Source organism: Heteronotia binoei, chromosome 12 (assembly GCF_032191835.1).
Source record: "Heteronotia binoei isolate CCM8104 ecotype False Entrance Well chromosome 12, APGP_CSIRO_Hbin_v1, whole genome shotgun sequence".
NCBI classification, from domain to species: Eukaryota; Metazoa; Chordata; class Lepidosauria; order Squamata; family Gekkonidae; genus Heteronotia; species Heteronotia binoei.
Genome location: NC_083234.1, coordinates 37,261,413 through 37,280,162, shown reverse-complemented (window position 1 = coordinate 37,280,162; position 18,750 = coordinate 37,261,413).

Sequence of the window (18,750 nt, the reverse complement as noted above, 5' to 3'; positions counted from 1 at the left end):
TTTTTCCCTAAAGAAAATGGGTGAGACTTTTTTAAAAAAGTACATTCATACATCCCTAATGGTAATTTTTCCATCTCAAAAAAATGAGTGGCAAAAGGGTTAGGGGACACCCAGACTCTGAACCTGACCTACCTAAAAAAGCTTTCATGACAATGATTATACCTTGAATTGTTGCCAGATGTCACTTGTGGTACAACTGGAAGTGAGGTCATTGCATCACCAGCAACAGTCTAGTCTAATGTTCTGCCCAAAATCTATGGTTTAATCAAAGTTTTGGCCAAATCCTGCAACATCACCTGCAATGTAGTGATGTCATTTCTGGCCAAGTGAAAAGTGATGTTATTGTGTCACCAGTGCTGGCAACTGCTTCTCATCTCCTCCCTTTTTTCCTGCCCCTCAGGTGAGCACTGCTGGGAATGGCCATGAGGTGTATGTGTGTGCGATGTTTCCTGCTAAAGCAGGACACCTGCCATCTATGAAGAAGTGGGCTTTCAATAACAAGAAGGGGTTCTTATGATAGGTTGCTGTGCTATTCCCTAGACCAGGGTGTCTGCAGCCTATGGCCTTTAGAACCACATGTTTCACAGTATAGAACCAAATGTCACTCTTTGAAACAGGAAATGAATTAATCAAATTGCAAGTGTTCTGGTGAGGCAGTTGGGGTGCTAAAATAACCATTATGTGAAGGTAATGGCAGACAAAGCTTTGTGTGGGACTAAAGAGTTTCTTAGAGATGCTTTACAGAAAGGGATTTAAAAAGGGTAAACAGTTGCCAGTAACCCAAGTGCAAACTATGCAAAGATTTATATCACTGAACTAAAACAATCTCACAGGGAAGTCCTGTGTATATTTATTACTATTTGTTACTCCTCTTGGGTACTACTCCCTAAGAACTCACAGCAACCAGTGTTTATGCTGCAAAAATGTTATGGATTATTAATCAGTATATTCATTATCACTAATGTTAAGTTGCATATACACAGTTGTGCAAATAACCTTTCTAGGGTGATCTCGTGTTCTGAATGTTGACATAGTTTGGCTCTTTAATTATAAATTGTTGTTTATTCCTGGCCCAGATGATATGGTTTTTCATCCAAGTCCTGACAATCCTGACAACCATGAATAGGGGAGGGGGAGAGTCACATAAAAATACAAAATAACAGGTTGTGTTTTACAGGAAAGTTCCATACCCTGAAGCAGACAGGAGTTAATAGGTCATCAGTCATTCCAGCCAATGGCAGAGTGGGATATAGCCATGAGTCATGTCAAAACTGTTGGGTAGCAATACTTTTAATTTTCTTGCAATTACAGTTTCATGAACCTGCTACAGTCCCAATATAATGGGGTAAATATTATTGGCAATAGGTATTATGACCAACTGGAATATAGATTCAGGTGGGTCGCTGTGTTGGTCTGAAGTAAGAAAACAAAGTTTGATTCCAGTGGCACCTTTAAGATCAACAAAGCTTTATTCAAGGTATAAGCTTTTGTATGCACGCATACACTTCTTTGAATACCTTGAAATGAAAGTTAGTGGTCCATACATGTTGGAAGAAGGTGAGCAGCAAGATAGCATACAATGCTATCCAAGCTGACATAAATTGGATTTGTTAATTTAACTCTTTATGGCTTGAAGGTCATAATTGAGGAAGATAGTTATTATTAGGATCAGCAATGTGGATCCTGTGAATTTACGGGTAGTGGTGGGGGGGATGGTATTTGTGAATTTTCTGCATTGTTCAGGGGGTTGAACTAGATGACCCTGGAGGTCTCTTCCAGCTCTTTGATTCTATGATTATTATTTTATTATTATTTATTCAATTTGATGGATCACCCCATTTCAGCCAGAGTCAGGCTCTGGGTGATTTACAACAGTGAATAATAAATACAATCATTTTCGTTCAGGTCATGGGATGGAGTCAGTTCTGGTCACCCTCCAGAGGCATCTGGATAGAGGTGGTTCAGCGGTACTGATGCTTTTAGACCTGTCAGCCATGTTTGACATGGTCAATAATCAGTTACTGACCCACCACCTTGCCAACGCTGGGATACAGGGGTTGGCCCTAAAGTGGCTCTCCTCCTTTCTTCAGGGATGGGAACAAAGGGTGGCAATAGGGGAGGAGCTATCCCGATGGCACCCACTTGTGTGTGGTGTGCCACAAGGGGAAGTTCTCTCCCCATTGTTCAACATCTACATGCACCCCCTTGCCCAGGTTGTCCAGAGGTTTCGGCTGGGATGTCATCAGTACGCAGATGACACCCAGCTCTATCTGCTGATGGGTGGCTAGTCCAACTCCTCCCCGGAAGATCTGACCATGGCACTATAGGCTATGGCAGGGTGGCTCAGACTGAGTAGACTGAAATTGAAGATGGAGGTCCTGTATCTAAGTCATGATGATCCGTGAGCAGAGGTCTCACTACTGACCTTTGATGGAGTGCCACTTACGTTGGCACCTAACGTTAAAAGCTTAGGGGTATTCCTGGACTCCTCTTTAACAATGTAGGCCCAGGTGGCAGCCACTGCCAAATCAGCCTTTTATCACCTTCGGCTGATAAGGCAGTTGGTCCCCTACCACGAACGTAGCAGCTTGGTGACAGTGATCCATGCCAAGGTCACCTTGAGATTGGATTATTGTAATGCCCTCTACATAGGGCTGCCTTTGTCTCAAGCCAGGCTCATGACAACTAGAGCCAGGGCCTTTTCTGTTGTAGCCCCATGCTGGTGGAATGAGCCCCCTGAGGAGGTTAGGGTCCCGCGAGAGCTCACACAGTTCTGCAGGGCCTATTAGACGGTGCTCTTCCACCAGGCTTTTGTAAATTGAGATCACAGGCTACAACAGACTCCAAAACAACTGGACCACCTCTAGCATGAACCTAAGATCAGTCTTTCTATAGAACACCCAGCTGGAACAATAGAATAGAAAAATTCAAAGATCGTTATAGCACTTGAAATGGCTTGATTTTTATGTTTTTATATCTTAATGTAATTTTATATTCCATGTATATTCATGAACATGTAAACTGCCCTGAGCCTTCTTTTGTGGGGAGAGTCAGATATAAATAGAATAAAACAAACAAATAAAAAATAAAATCAATTTGCTAACATAAATTGCACACTCCAATGTCATCTTATTCACATTCTCCTGCTTTGAATTTCTGGGCACTACATCGGGGTGGGGACCTCATAGAGGCAGAGGATGGAGGTGCCATCTCAGCAACTGTTGATGTCCTAATCTCCACCTTGCAGGCCCTGCGGAACAGTCTCACCGGGCCCCTATGTTCTCTGGCAGAGTCCCACCAGGTCGGGACCAGGACTGAGAAGGCTTCCTTGACTGAGTTGATTGGTCTTTTGGTGTGTCTTCTTCTTTTCCTGCTGCCTTCAGCTTTCCCTAGCATTATTGACTTTTCCAATGAGACTTGTCTTCTAAAGTTATCCAAGTACCATATAGCCTCAGATGATTTTAGCTTCTGGGCTTCATTTGATCTCCTTATTTGTCTGTTTGGTGGTCTTTGCTTACAGTATTTTTTTTTCTTACATTTTGTTTGCATTAAAAAAAAAAACATTAATATACACATTTGGGAAAAATCATTAGAATATGTATGTTACTTTTTAAATAGATGCATATTTCCTATTAAAAGTACTTAAAAACAAGTGAATATTTGCATCATGTTTCTTCCAGTTTGATGTCATATAGAAATTAAAAGAAATATCCTAACAACCAGCAAGACATTCCAAAGCGTCGCTAACCCCAGATTCCTTATCTGAAGGCTGGTTTCACTGCTCTGGTAGAATCTCTCTCTTCTCCTCCACTGTATTAGTCATGATGGCTCTTTCTTTCCTCTCCTTCTCCCCCACCCCAGTACCTGAAATGTACGTTCATTATTGGCCCAGGTACCAGCAACCCTGGGATAATTCATTTTTTCACAGTGCCTGCAGTTCTAATGCTCACTTCATTCTTCATGTAGAAGAACATACATTCAGGTGAGCCTCCACCCCATCAAGCTGACACAATTCAATACAATCACAAGTTTATTACCACAATAGAAACAAGGCAAAAGCAGCAAGGAGAGATTAATTGGCCTATACTTATATTGGAGAGAATGAAATAGCACCCCCGCTTTTGAATATAGACATGAACACATGAAGCTGCTTCGTATTGAATCATGTCCATCCAGGTCATGTCTGTTCAGTATTGTCTGGCAGTGGCTCTTCAAAATCTAAAGCTAAGGTCTATTACAGCATGTATTACTTGATATGTTTAACTGGAAATGTGATGTTTTGAACCTGGGGGCTTCTGCATGCCAGGCAGATGCACTAGCACAAGGACATGCCCCCTCCCCACTAAACTCGTAAATCTGTGGCTGGACTGTACCACTATTCACATGCTTTAAAAAAGGTAAAAATGCTTTTAAAAGGTAAAGCAAGAAAGTGCAAGCACCAGTCGTTTCCGACTCTGGGGTGAGGTTGCATCACAATGTTTACACGGCAGACTTTTTATGGGGTGGTTTGTCATTGCCTTTGTGGAGAAACGCCATCTGAGAGTGTTGGTGCTTCATCCAAAAAGGCAGGGATCAGTAAATCCATTCAGCAGGCTGTGTAGCCTTCCCCTCACTCCCCCCCCCCTCCCTTCCAGAGCCAAACCAACAACGCTAGGGGGAAAATCTCCTAGAGAGGCAGGAAGTGCTGTGGTTCCTTGCATGTATTAGGCAGGAAGAGAAGGCAGATTTGAACTGGGGCTCAAGCGAGCATGTGGTGAGCAATGGAGGCTCCTGCCTGTGGGGGAGGCCTGCTCAGGAAAATGAGGCCTCCAGGCAGGCAGACTAAGTAAGTACTTCACAAGACAGGGCAAGTTTAGATCAGGGCCAGCCGGATGCGTTTATAATCAACTTTATTTTGTTATGCTGTTTGCTGTGCTGGGCTTTGCTGTGCTGGGCTGTGCTGTGCTAATTTTGTAGATGCAACTGCTTTTGTTTTGGTGTTTTTCTTTTCCTATATTTTTCTCTTTTAAATAAATGTTTTTTCTGTTTTAAATACTGGCAATCTCTGTACCACATAGATCCCCAAACCGCTTTAGACCACGCTGTGTTGAGAAGGGGACCCCAGGTGAAGGGGGGGAAGGCATGCAGTTGGAGAAGGTGCCAATCCTCCAGGGGTGCCCCAAAGAAGCGCTGAGGTCTCTGTGAAACCCAAGTGCAGGGTGGCAGAGGACCTGGAGGCCTAGCCTCATAGCAGGAGAGGGGGATTGGGAGTCCTGTTCCTCTCAATCTGAACCCCGGGACTGAGCAGGTGGTGGCAGCGAGCCCAAGGGGCAGGAGGAGACATAGCTCCCTCCAGGAGTTGGCGACTCCATAGGGAGCTGACGGGACCGGGTCTGAAGGCAGAATCGGGCCGGTTCCGCCACACTTGGCGGCAGCGGTGGGATGAGAACAAACAGAGAACTTGATTGGCCAGGCATTTTTGCTTTTTGATACGTGCAAGCACCCAGAGGAAGCAACAGCGGTTTTGTTTTATTTTCGGGTCAACTGGAGTAGGGAAAGTTTAGTTAGTTAGGATGGAGCGTGCTAAGAGGCTGGAAATCCTGGAGATGACAAAGCCACAGCTCCAGGAAGAGTGTGCAAAGCTCGAGCTGGAGTGTGACAACCTGACTGTAGTAGATATGCAAGACCTCCTGTTGGAGTATCATCAGCATGCAGGGGCACTTGCAAAAATGTTCCCCACCCAGTCAGAAGAACTCTTGCGGCTACGGTTGGAATTGGCAAGAATCCGTACCAAGGCGTACCAAGAGCGCAGACGGGAGGAACGAGAGAGAGAGGAACGACAAGCAGAGAGGGATGCGATCCGCAGACAGGAAGAAGCAGAGACCCGCCGGCAGGAGGAAAAAGAGAGAGCTGATATCCGCAGACGGGAGCAAGAGGAGCAACGTCGCCATGAGCTTGAGGTGCTACGTCTGGAAGCTGAACTAAGCAAAGAGATCCAAGTCACCCCCAAGGACTTTGCAGTGTACCAAGAGGGAGAAGACTCCTCCATATACCTCTCCAACTTTGAGAGGGCAGCCAAACAGTGGGGGATTGCAGAGGAGGACTATATGTCTTACCTCTGTAGCAACCTGACTGGAGAGCTTTCAGCCATCTATTACAGCATGCCTATGGAAGATGGGGGGATAACTTTTGCGGCCTATAAGGCCACTGTATTTAAAAGGTTTAAACTGGGGCCAGACCACTCCCGAAAGCAGTTCAGGGGTTTAGCTCCACAAGAATGTGAAGCCTATTCTGAATTTGGGGTAATGAAGGAACAGACAGTTCCAGTGTTATTGGGCCAGGATTTGGTGGTTGGCCAGTACTCTATCAAGGCTGTACCCCGCAGCCAAACCCCCAGGGGGAAGTGGGAGGAGGAAGGCAACTTTAAGGAAGCCACCTCACCACCAACCAGGGAGGGGGAGATAGCCCAGGTTACTGAGGACGAAGAGAGGGCAGTCACCCAGGAGGGGGAGGGCCAGCCTATCTCAAGCCCTGGAGTAGGGTGTTCCCAAGGGGAAGAGGGGTGTAGCTTTCCCCAAGTGCAGCAAGAGGCTGTGGATGGTCCTAGCGAGGAAGGGAACCTGTCTAGCGTAAAGGATGTGAATGCTGAAGAGACCAAGGTGGAGAGTGGAGATTTCACAGGAGGTTCTGAGAGCAGCAAGGCTAATGTGGGCTCAGAGGAGCACATTGCTGAAGGCTTGGGGGGACGGGAGCGGTTCCAGAAGGGGGTCCGGAGCGGCCTTGGGTTGGAACCGGTTCACCAAGTAGCTGTGGATCAGGAAGTGGGATCGTCCGAGACGCTCTCAAAACAGGTCGTCTTGAAGCAGGGCAGACAGGAATCTTGGGAAGCTGTGGGACCTTCCAGGCAGGAAGGGGGTCAGCTGGGTAGTGCTGAAAAACCAACCGAGGGGACTGAGAACCCAAGCCAAACCCTCAGGGGAAGGTGGGGGGAGGAGGGCAACTTTAGGGAAGCCACCTCACCACCAACCAGGGAGGGGGAGGACCAGCCTGTCTCAAACCCTGCAGGAGGGTGTGCCCAATGGGAAGAGGGGTGCCAATTTCCGCAAGGGCAGCAGGTTGCTGTGGACCCTTCCAGGCAGGAAGGAGCTCAGTTGGCTGACACTGAAAAACCAACTGAGGGGGCGGAGAGCCCAGATCAAACTTTGGCTGAGTGTTCTGGAAACAGTGGGACTAGGGGTGGCTTGAAGGAACAGATGATAGGAAGTCTGGGGCAGCCAGAAATGTTCCTGTCTGAGGTTCAAAGTGACCCGAGGCTGGAAACACTGTGCGATGTGGCAAGGGACCAGGAAGTGGAGTTCTCAGAAGCTGAGACAGGGGCTAGGGTGATGGAGGTCCTGCCACTTCATACTGGGGAACGGAAAGTGGAATGGGTGGGACCCCATATGATTGTGGATGACCTAGACGAGGCTACTTATGTGGTGGCTATGGAGAAAATGGGAAAGGCAGTTCAAGTGGTGCAGGTGGATGTACCACAGCCAGTCTCTGCGAGGTCCATGGTGTTGCATAGAGGTAGGAAGGAAGGAGACAAAAAGAAGCTGGGACAGCAATTGTTTGGAGCCCCAGAGGTAGTTTTCTGGGAGGACAGAGTGGGCAGAGGGAACATTCCACCAATGAGGGATAAAGAAGGAGCAACTGTGTGGGAACTGGGCAGTTTCCAACGCCATATGTGGGGCCAGGGATTTCCTCCTTTGATGGACCACTCACCCCAGCAACAGCAGCAACGGAGGGAGAGCACCAAACTCCAGAGGTGGTCCTGGGAGATGGAGGAGTACATCTTAAAGACTGGACATTCCTGCTGCATGCAGCATGCAACGTTTTGTCCAGAAAGGACATGAGCACCTAGGGTGCTGGACTTTGTGTATTATTGGAGAAATACCTGAATGTTTGTGTAACGTTTGTGTAATATTTTGGTTAATGGGTTTCTCCTTGTTTGTTTGGATTCTGCTACGGGGTCACCTCTGTAGGAGGCAACCCCTCCGGCTCAGAATTTAAGGAGGGGGACGTGTGGAGAAACGCCATCTGAGAGTGTTGGTGCTTCATCCAAAAAGGCAGGGATCAGTAAATCCATTCAGCAGGCTGTGTAGCCTTCCCCTCACTCCCCCCCCCTCCCTTCCAGAGCCAAACCAACAACGCTAGGGGGAAAATCTCCTAGAGAGGCAGGAAGTGCTGTGGTTCCTTGCATGTATTAGGCAGGAAGAGAAGGCAGATTTGAACTGGGGCTCAAGCGAGCATGTGGTGAGCAATGGAGGCTCCTGCCTGTGGGGGAGGCCTGCTCAGGAAAATGAGGCCTCCAGGCAGGCAGACTAAGTAAGTACTTCACAAGACAGGGCAAGTTTAGATCAGGGCCAGCCGGATGCGTTTATAATCAACTTTATTTTGTTATGCTGTTTGCTGTGCTGGGCTTTGCTGTGCTGGGCTGTGCTGTGCTAATTTTGTAGATGCAACTGCTTTTGTTTTGGTGTTTTTCTTTTCCTATATTTTTCTCTTTTAAATAAATGTTTTTTCTGTTTTAAATACTGGCAATCTCTGTACCACATAGATCCCCAAACCGCTTTAGACCACGCTGTGTTGAGAAGGGGACCCCAGGTGAAGGGGGGGAAGGCATGCAGTTGGAGAAGGTGCCAATCCTCCAGGGGTGCCCCAAAGAAGCGCTGAGGTCTCTGTGAAACCCAAGTGCAGGGTGGCAGAGGACCTGGAGGCCTAGCCTCATAGCAGGAGAGGGGGATTGGGAGTCCTGTTCCTCTCAATCTGAACCCCGGGACTGAGCAGGTGGTGGCAGCGAGCCCAAGGGGCAGGAGGAGACATAGCTCCCTCCAGGAGTTGGCGACTCCATAGGGAGCTGACGGGACCGGGTCTGAAGGCAGAATCGGGCCGGTTCCGCCACAGCCTTCCCCAGTCATCTACACTTTCCTCCCAGCAAGCTCGGTACTCATTTTACTGAACTCAGAAGGATGGAAGGGTGAGTCAACGTTGAGCCAGCTACCTGAACCCAGCTTCTGCCAGGATCAAATTCAGGTTGTGAGCAGAGAGTTTGGACTGCAGTACTGCAGCTTTTGCCACTCTGGACCACGGTGGTGCTCTATGTAAAGATATCATCTACATACAAAAATCTAGCACATTAAGGAGAAAATAAGGTTAGAAACCTTCTTTCTGAAGAACACAGGGCTTTTTCTGAGCAAGAACACACAGGAACGCCTGGCTGGCTTGGCATCAGTGGGTGTGGTCCAATATGCAAATGAGTTCCTGCTGGGCCTTTCCTACTAAAAAAAAGCTCTGGACAAACATATTCATTAGTTTTCTGGGTTCTGTGTTTAATTAGTTTTACATGCATTTCTGTTTTTGTGAATATTTTCCACTCTCCCTATGTCACTGTTTCTTTTGTTGGCTTGTTAGCATTGTGAACACACATTGTAGGGTTTGAATTTGTGATTTATGCATTCAGTTTGAAACCATGTGTGTGTGATGTTCATGCTCCCCAAATGCTGAAAAAATAGATTTTAGAGAGAAAGTTCAATGCAAGGAAACAGAAAATGGATTGAAAATAAAGAATCACAGATTCAATTTACACAAGTGAGAAACTAAAATTGAAATATGGATTTTCCAATTGAAACAGCAGGAATGAGAAATTCAACAGCACGTGGAACTTGTGAACTCCCATCTGCAATCTGAAGTGGTACTGCCCAATCCCAGATTAGCTTACTAGTAAACACTAGAGCATATCCTCACCATAAAAGCAAAGCAGAGAATTAGCTGGTGTCTCATTCTGAGTCTCATTACAGACTCCCTCCCCCACTCCAAGGATATCAATAGGATATTTTAGCAACACTTCCCTCTCCTTACTGCCAGACATACCTTGGCCTGGTCCCTTTCTATGAAAGGAAACAGGGCTGCTCATTTAAAATTCATGCACAAAAGTTTCTCTGAAAACCTCTCACCAGGCAGCTAAGAAAAATATAGAGTGCACCAATGAAAAGAGAAAGGGGGGGGGGGCTTCATTTACTGCTATTTTCCAACAGAAACAACTCCCCTTGTGCCAAACTGACAGCAAGACAACAGTTTCTTCAGTGGTTGCTGACCCACAAAGGCTTACTTGAACTTTTGGGTTTTCCTGCTATGTAAACCTGTCACAACTCCATGTGTGACACACAGTTTGTGGTGAGGGGGATGTTGATGAGAATATGGATAGCTGTAAATAGCGTGAAAGCAGCAACAGCTTTGCTCCACCTTCTGAATTGCAAATTAAAGCTATGTGGGATATTCTAAAGAAAACAGGATCAGAACCCTCCATCAGCTGAACAGAAAAATATGTCAACTCCCACTGAAATACTTTGTTTGAGCCAGGATCAAAGCCTTCCACTCGGGACTCACCCCTAAACTGAGTCATTTAAACCCAGTCACATTGTGTGTCAGGGTCACCAGAGAGGGCTGTGAACATTCACATTCCCCAAATCCACTCTATGTTTTCCTGACTGGAACCACATAAGGTGTAAAAATGTGTGTCTGCCATTGGTTGTCTATGGCAACCAATGAAGATATTTCAGAACTGGTGTTATATAATCAAAACAGCTTGTCCTAGTCAACAAACAGATGCCTGTCTTTTCACTGATTGAAGCTTCCAAGTTCTCTTCAAGGACACAGGAGGAGCTGTGTCCCAAAGTCAAACTAGAATAGGGTACTTTGGCAATTGAATGAACCATTCTAATCAGTTTTACCCTGGATCTTCCTGTTAGATTTTTTAAATACATAAATAATTCCATGTAAATCAGAAAAATGCTTCACTGGTTGTTTTCAGAATATTATTTATGTATTAGGTTGGACTTTGGCATTCTATGGAATTCTGAGAAAGGGTGGTGGGTACAACCACAAAATGGCTGCAGCAAGAGATGTAGCCCACCACAAAATGTCAGGAAGCAAGGTTATGTATAACTAATAGTAACTGAACAAAGTCTGAGGCCAATGGCACCTTGAAGACCAATGAAGTTTAATTCTGAGTATAAGCTTTCATGTGCATGCATACTTCTGAAGAAATATACAGGCATACGAAAGCTTATACTTTAGAATCAAAGCTTTTTTTGAAACAGGAATTCCTTTGCATATTAGACCACGCCTCCCTGATGTAGCCAATCCTCTAAGAGCTTACAAGGCTCTTATTACAGGGCTTACTGTAAGGTCTTGAGGACTGGCTACATCAGGGGGCATAGCCTAATATTCAAAGGAGTTCCTGCTTCCTCCCCCCCCCCCAAAAAAAAAAGCCCTGCCCAGAATTAAACATTTTTGGTCTTCAAGGTGCCACTGGCCTCAAACTTAGTTCTGTTGCTTCAGACCAGTATGGCTACCCATAGTACTTCAACATTTTAGACGGCTTGCTTAACAAGAGAATGACTTTAAAATGACCATATTATTATTTTTAAAATCCTTGCATACACACAGTTTACAGCAGTGACAGCTGCTCCTGAAGCAATGTTGTTGGGGGTTTTTTGGAACTTGCACCAGTGGCCAATCAGAAGTCTCACCTGACTCCACCCACTTTCTAAAAACACTTGGTGTGCACAAGGAAAGACCCTGGCACTATGGTGTTTGTGGTTACAGTGTAGGGGACTCCTGCAAAGCATATGGTTCTCTCTCAGCACCTATTGTCTGAGATATCTTAACTGGATATGCCAGTGATAGAATTTGTAATCTTTTCCATATAAAGTATGTACCGCACAGCTGAGTCATAGCTCCTCCCCAGGGGCCTTCCCCAAACTGTTCTTGATGTTATATCTGATGATACACAGTTCAATTGTATTCTTCCCCTTAGTTATTGCTTCCCAAGATGAAGAGTTCTAATCTTTTTAGTGCTGTCTCTGTAACATAGGTCTTGAGATTGTCACTATCAAAGCAAGGGGATTTCACTCCTTCTTTTGAAAAGTCCTTTTTAATGCTGTGTTGAAAGTGTAGTGTAAGGGGTTGGAAATTACCAGGCACATGGGATTACTGGAGGCTGCCGGTGAGTCCAATCCATTTCTAAACACTGCACCACTTGAACATTTTGCTGAGCTATGAACCAGTCCAATGAACATTCTTTCTCCTGGCAATAGAAATGTTGCCATAAAAAATGACACTTGTTGTGTACTCTGCAGTATCCATGGCATATAATGTATAAATGATACAAAAGTGTAAAGATGGCTAACAAGAAAAAATAAAAAGGTTGATTAAATTCCTGGCCATGCATTTTTTTTAAAAAAAGAAACTTGTCCTGTCAACTTTAGAATGTGTTCAAAAATTAAACATATGAGGCTCATAATTTCCATTTTGTCTCAAATGTCATATATGCTCATACTGATGATCACAATTCAAAATGAGCACTGTTTTCAGTGTATGTGCATCTCTATAGCTCCATGTTGGTTTATTGTAGCAAATAGCCCAGAAGTCTAGTGACATTAGGGAAGCCAAGGGTCCCACTTTGGCAGGCAAACTGTTCATTTTTCACCATATTTATTTCCACATGCAAAAATATGCTCAGTGGTAAATGAAATGTAACAATTCTGTTTGCTTACTTGTCACTTTTAAAATATTTTCTGTAAGTTAGCCTACCACCACTACCAAATTTGCAGATTTGGACAGATCAAAGGAGGAGTTCACATTGATTGATATGCTGTTCCCACTTCAGAACAAATTTGTTTGGCTTTGCTTTGCAACATTCTGACTCACTAAAAGCATCCTTTGATTAAATGTTTGCCTTGTATTCAGAAAACATGTGCATGCTTTGAAGCCTATTGTCCCAAGGCAGACAACCCTAAATATAGCTTTGGGAAACTGGTATTGGCAAGGAGCCCAATTGCATAAACAGACTAACATACCAAGAATGTGAACGGATGAATGGTGTGGACCTGTGCATAGTGCAACACCTGGTAAAGTGATGATCTCATTTCCCCACATGCCTAGCTCATAATCCAACAAGGGGCAATTATCACATCCCTACATTGATGAAGATAGTAGATTGAACACAGAATTGTCTGGGTTTTGTCTAGATTATTGGTGTCTTTGAATCTGCTTAGAATGGCACTGTAATCCTTGCAGTTCCAAAGATACAGGGTAAAATATGCAGGCAGTTTTCTCACTACCCGCTCCTGCTTTCTATTGTCCCAGCCAATGAAGGATATCATAGCTGTGACAAACATGCTTGCTACATCTTTTCTTGACAAACGTTGTTGTCTGAGAAGGAAGCATGAACAAATCCTGGCACTTTTTGGGGGGAGGGGGGGGTTTGACAGCAGTTGGAAGGAGCAGAGACAAAGCAAAGGTACACATGCAACAACTAAAGCACTTGATTAGCATAATTAGAAAATCAATGTGTATAATATGCAAATAGAGGTGCCCTAGCTGAGCCGTGTCATTGTAAATGTGGGTTGAGCCAATATCTACTTCTGTAGTGAAGCAGCTGCATGACAGATTTTCAATGAGTTGGAACTTGTGCTCCATTCCACTAATGGCTGAGATTTCCTCCGGTGCAAGGGAGTAGAAGAGGCATGTTTTGCCAGCAGGAGACTCCTTGGGCCAGAGGAAGGCTACATCATCAGTGGAGCAAATTCACAGGATATGACTCATGTGCTGAATTCTGCACTCACATCATGTATGTATAGTTTGACCCTTGTCCTGCTTATGTCCAAAGGCTTATGACTTTAGGCATGCCTAGGCCTTAAGTACCTGTGAGCAGAGAAGATGAAAGCTCAGCCACATCTTAGTCTAACTGCTGCTAACCAGCTACCAGGCGCTTTTCCGCCTCCCACCTTGCCAGAAATACCTCTAGGAATGCCCAAGCCTTAAGGACCTGTAAACAGAGGAGAAATACACTCAGCCAGGTTGTATTAAATTGGCGCTAACCAGTTAACAAGTTTTTTCCAGCTTCCTCCCCTGACAGCAGATGAACCTCCCCTCCCCCACATATGCTTCTTGCTATTACCATGCAGATGGATCCACATGGAACTGAGCATACACCTGCACATCTGCCTTGGGCCATTGTTCATTCCTAATCCCTTGTTGTTTGCTCTATATCTTAATCAAAGCCTGTGAACCTCTTTTTAAAAAATATTTTTAATCTCTCTACAATAGGCATTTATATAGCATATTTGAAAATATATTAAAGCCCTTCATAAGCATTATATTCATTGCTTTCACCATTGTCCTTGGAGATTGCTATTCTTATTTAAGGGCAGAACACCAAAACTGATCAATGACTTGGATCAGTAAGAACCTTTTCCTTGATGGAAAAAAGTTTCTGCATGTGGAGTATGATAGTCTCACCTTCCTTTTCCTACTGAAGCCAAAAATGCCCCCCCCCCCAATGCTGCTACAAAGAGTGGGGGGCACATTTCCCAAGGAACAACATTCAGGGAGACATTTCAGGCAGCAACTTAAGGCAAGCAAGGTATCCTCGGTGGGATGAAATTCCTTCCATACACAGAAATTAACCATAAAGTTTTAGTCAAGGCCACCTGTAGTGCCACCTGAGTAGAGCAGGCCCAGGGCTTTTTTGTAACAGGAAATCCTTTGCATATTAGGCCACATACCCCTGATGTTGCCAATCCTCCAAGAGCTTATAAGGCTCTTAGTACAAGGCCTACTGTAAGCTCCAGGAAGATTGGCTACATCAGGGATGTGTGACCTAATATGCAAAGGAATTCCTGCTACAAAAAAAGCCCTGAGCAGACCAAAAGCTAACATCCTAACTGGAACCACACTATTTTTGGACAAAGGGCATATGCTGGTCCTCCTGAGTTCCAGGCCAAGGGAATATAATTTAATATCATGTCCATTTATTTCAGTCTATTTTCAAGTCAATCTCTTTTGCCTACATTTCTCTGGCCCTCTTAATTCCTGGATCTTTCCCTAGGGATGAAAGAATATGATCTATAACCTAAAGCTGGTAAGTAAGTAGCCAAGCAAAGGGCTATTTAATGGAGAGACCTTGGGTTTTCTTCTCCTGATGGTAAGCTATGAATAGATTAGCAATTGGAGTGAAATGACTTGGGTGACCTCATTAATACTCTGTCAGGCTGAGCAGAGGTGAATCTGTGGTTTTAAAGCACTGTGAATGCTTGAAAATGCATTCTCAGCCATCTATATATCTTGGTGAATCATATCCAGAGTACAATTAAATCACCCCCAAATCTTGGATTCAGGTTTCCCCTCATCAGTTTTTTTTCTTTATTATGGACATAACAAAGATGCAAATATGAATAAAAACCAGATTTCTTTAAACAGAACAGTGACCAACCTTTGACAATTATCAATGGTTTCATTGGTAGCTAAAAAGTTTAGCGCATTGCAAATAGCACATATGTTAATTCATTGAGCTCCACAATAATTTTGAAGACAGAACACTACTAGTTCTTATTAGAAGTAAGAAATAACCTTTATAATCAAGTAAATGCTCATGTACTTAGAATAGAATTTCAAATATAGCAACTTGCTTTATGTGAAAGGAGGTTTCTAAAATCAGGTATCGACATTTGGAGACTAGATTCATCTGATCACCCCATCACTGGTGGGTACATGCTTTCATAGGAACACTTTCCAGGTTTCCTGGATGCTTTCATAATCAGTATTTATGCCAGCTAGAACTGGCCAATCACAAAATGCCTAATGGGGGGGGGGGGGAGAATAAAAACTCAGGATGATGGCTGTAATTTCCTGGGATTAAGCTCCTGAATAAAATAACATTCTTCTTCTGAGTAAACTTGCCTTGGATTGTTCTCCAGAATTGGTAGGACATGTGTGGTGAGAGGTTTTGTAAAACTGCAAGAACACTGGTGGGAAATGTGTCTCTGCATTTTGCCCACATGGAAACCTCATGCGGGACTCCTTTTGGTGAGTCTCTATTACATGGGGACTGACTTTATTATTTTTTTACTAATGTGATTTCATAATTTTTCTTTACATAGGAGATCCATGGCAAGATTCAAATGCATGCATCACATACGTAAACTCTAGAACTATGTTCACATACCAGTATCAGCTGCCTCTTGGGCAATATACTCTGATGCATAAACACAAAATGCTTTTAGTCCAACACATATAGTAGAAGCATGTAAACACTCAATGCACAGCAGCCAAGAAGGTCAGAGCGCCTGCTCCGGCTGCAACGCCACTGAGGATGTTCTCCGCAGCTGAGAACGAAACGTCTGGAAGGAAAACTTTCTCCAGTAGAACACGGCACTTGAGCCCGAAAGATTCTACAAACCCTAATCATGTAAACATTGTTCTTCATTAGTCAGCAGAACAATTGCAATGTTAGAGGGCAGAACTTTCATTGAAATCTAGATGACAGTCCTCCTAGAGCAGAAATGCAGCTCTATTCTCCATGTGGCAAGTGTGTGGGTTTGTAGAAACCTTGGTTCAAATCACACCGCAATATGCAGTGACAACAAGGTGAAGGCAGTGATGGGGCAGTGATGGTCTGTATTCTTGGTGCTTGGGAGGAGCAACAGTGGGAGGGCTTCTAGTATTCTGGTCCCTCTTGATGGCACCTGGGTTTTTTTGGCCACTTTGTGACAGAGTGTTGGACTGGATGGAACATTGGCCTGATCCAAAATGGCTTCTCTTATGTTTTTATGAAGTCCTTTTATATATGCCAATGGTAAATAATCAGTGCTAAATATAAATCAGGGGTAAAAATCTTTGATTTGTGATTGATATGTCTGTCTAAACAATTGCTTACTGAGCAGAATGGTTACACAATGAGAATGTGGGCAGCAGAGCATACAAACAGCCGAATGCACTACGCTGCATGGTTAGGGACAGGGCTTTTTTAAAGCAGGAATGCACAGGAATGCAGTTCTGGCTGGCTTGGTGTCAGGGGGTGTGGCCTAATATACAAATGAGTTCGTACTGAGCTTTTTTCCTACAAAAAAAAAAAAGCCCTGAGTATTTTCATTTAAAAAGTCAATTCAAAATGCTTGCTTTGGTGTTAAAATGTCTTCAACATGGCAGGACTCTAGCACCTCTGGACGCTGTTAACTCCCTGTACTTGCTCTAACTACAAACTCCTTGTTCATTTAAGGTAAAACAAGGATACTACTTTTCCTCTCCCAAGTACTGAATATTATACTGATCCTGGCCTCCCAGGCCAAATGACTAACATTTGCCTTTAACTTCCTGTTTCAGCTTTTAGTGCATAATGTCTAGATGCAATTTACACCCACTCCATCCGGCCACAGACATCCTTGGCAGGAGAGAGACTGGCAGACAGCCCAACAGTTTCTGTTCCCCTACTGAAGACGTTAGCAGAAGCCACTGGCTTGGTAGCAGGATTCAGCAGCTGTTGCTGGTCTTTTCTGTGCTTCGTTAACTCCTCTTCCCTAGTTACACAATCAAATGGAACGATGTTGGCGAATTTTTTGCAGCATTAAAACTTTCCCTCACTGCTTTCAGTGCATACATGGATGCTGGTGACAAGTGCCTGTGCAGGACCTCACAAAAGAACATGAAGTCCTGGAAGTGCTCATTTGTAAGGATGTGTACCCCAAAATTCTTGAATCAAAAATATACACAAAAAGTCTTTCTGGTCACTACCATGATTTCCAAAGCAGTAAACATAAATCTGGAATGCTTAGACATTACAAAAATACACCCCAAAACACCTGTGTTGTTTTTCATGACTGGGTGCTTGCTATCTTCATCATCATTATATATGTATGGTTTTTCTTTGATTCTCCTGATTTCCCAGGCAATAATATCCCTCTTGGATCCTTGCAAAACATCAGGAGCCCTCCCAGCCAATCACCATGGGAAACAAACTGTCATGAGCCCTGACGAGGAAGAGCTGGAAGGGTTAACAGACCTGGAAGAGTTGTCAGTCAGTTCCTCAGCTGAACAAACAGCAGCTGGCCTATCAATCACTCTCCAGGTACCAGTGTCAGCTGTTGACAATCAATCTCCTCCAAGCTCTCCTCCTCCCATCTCAAGAGTTCAAACCAGGCTCCTGAAAGAACTTTCAGAGTGAAGACATGAGGCACGCTGATGCATCAGAGCTCTCAGCCCTGAGTTCTAGCAGAGTCACTGCCACTCAGGAAGCAGGCAGATTGAAACTGCCAAATAGCTCCCAACCAGAACCTGGTAACCTTGTGGAAGCAACAAGTCTATTCTCTGGCTTACATCCATGCTCCTTCCTGATCCTGACCTGCTTGATTTTCTTGACACCCTGACCTTTTGGCTTTTGGACATTGACTTCTGATTCTGGTTTGTGATTCTGTATTGGTGACTTGGCTCCTGCTTGACTTCCTGGACTCTGACCTTTGACTGGCTTTGGATTCCTGCCTGCCTGCACCCTGAGAATGTGACACAAACTCCAGTGAAGAAGTTTTAAGAACAGCAGCTGCTGTTCTGAGCTGACATTTACAGAGGAATGAGAGACCTCTCCCACCTGTAATTCCTTAGAAAGTAGCAATTAAGGTACCCATACAGTGGACAGATAGCTTGAAGACATGTGTTTCATAGCAACTGGATGACTGATTCATCACATGCAATTGACATACATGTAGTCTTTTTTTTTGCAGGGGACGGGGGTGGGGATAAAACTATTTCCAAAGATTGCAGCGGCAGGGTAGATGTGTTTATTTTCTGTAAAGGAAACCTTCCTTGCTTTGTAAAGAAACTGGGTGCATCCAAGAATATGTAAAGAAACTGGGTGCATCCAGGAATTTTGTTTTACATGCTAGCAGCTGGCGC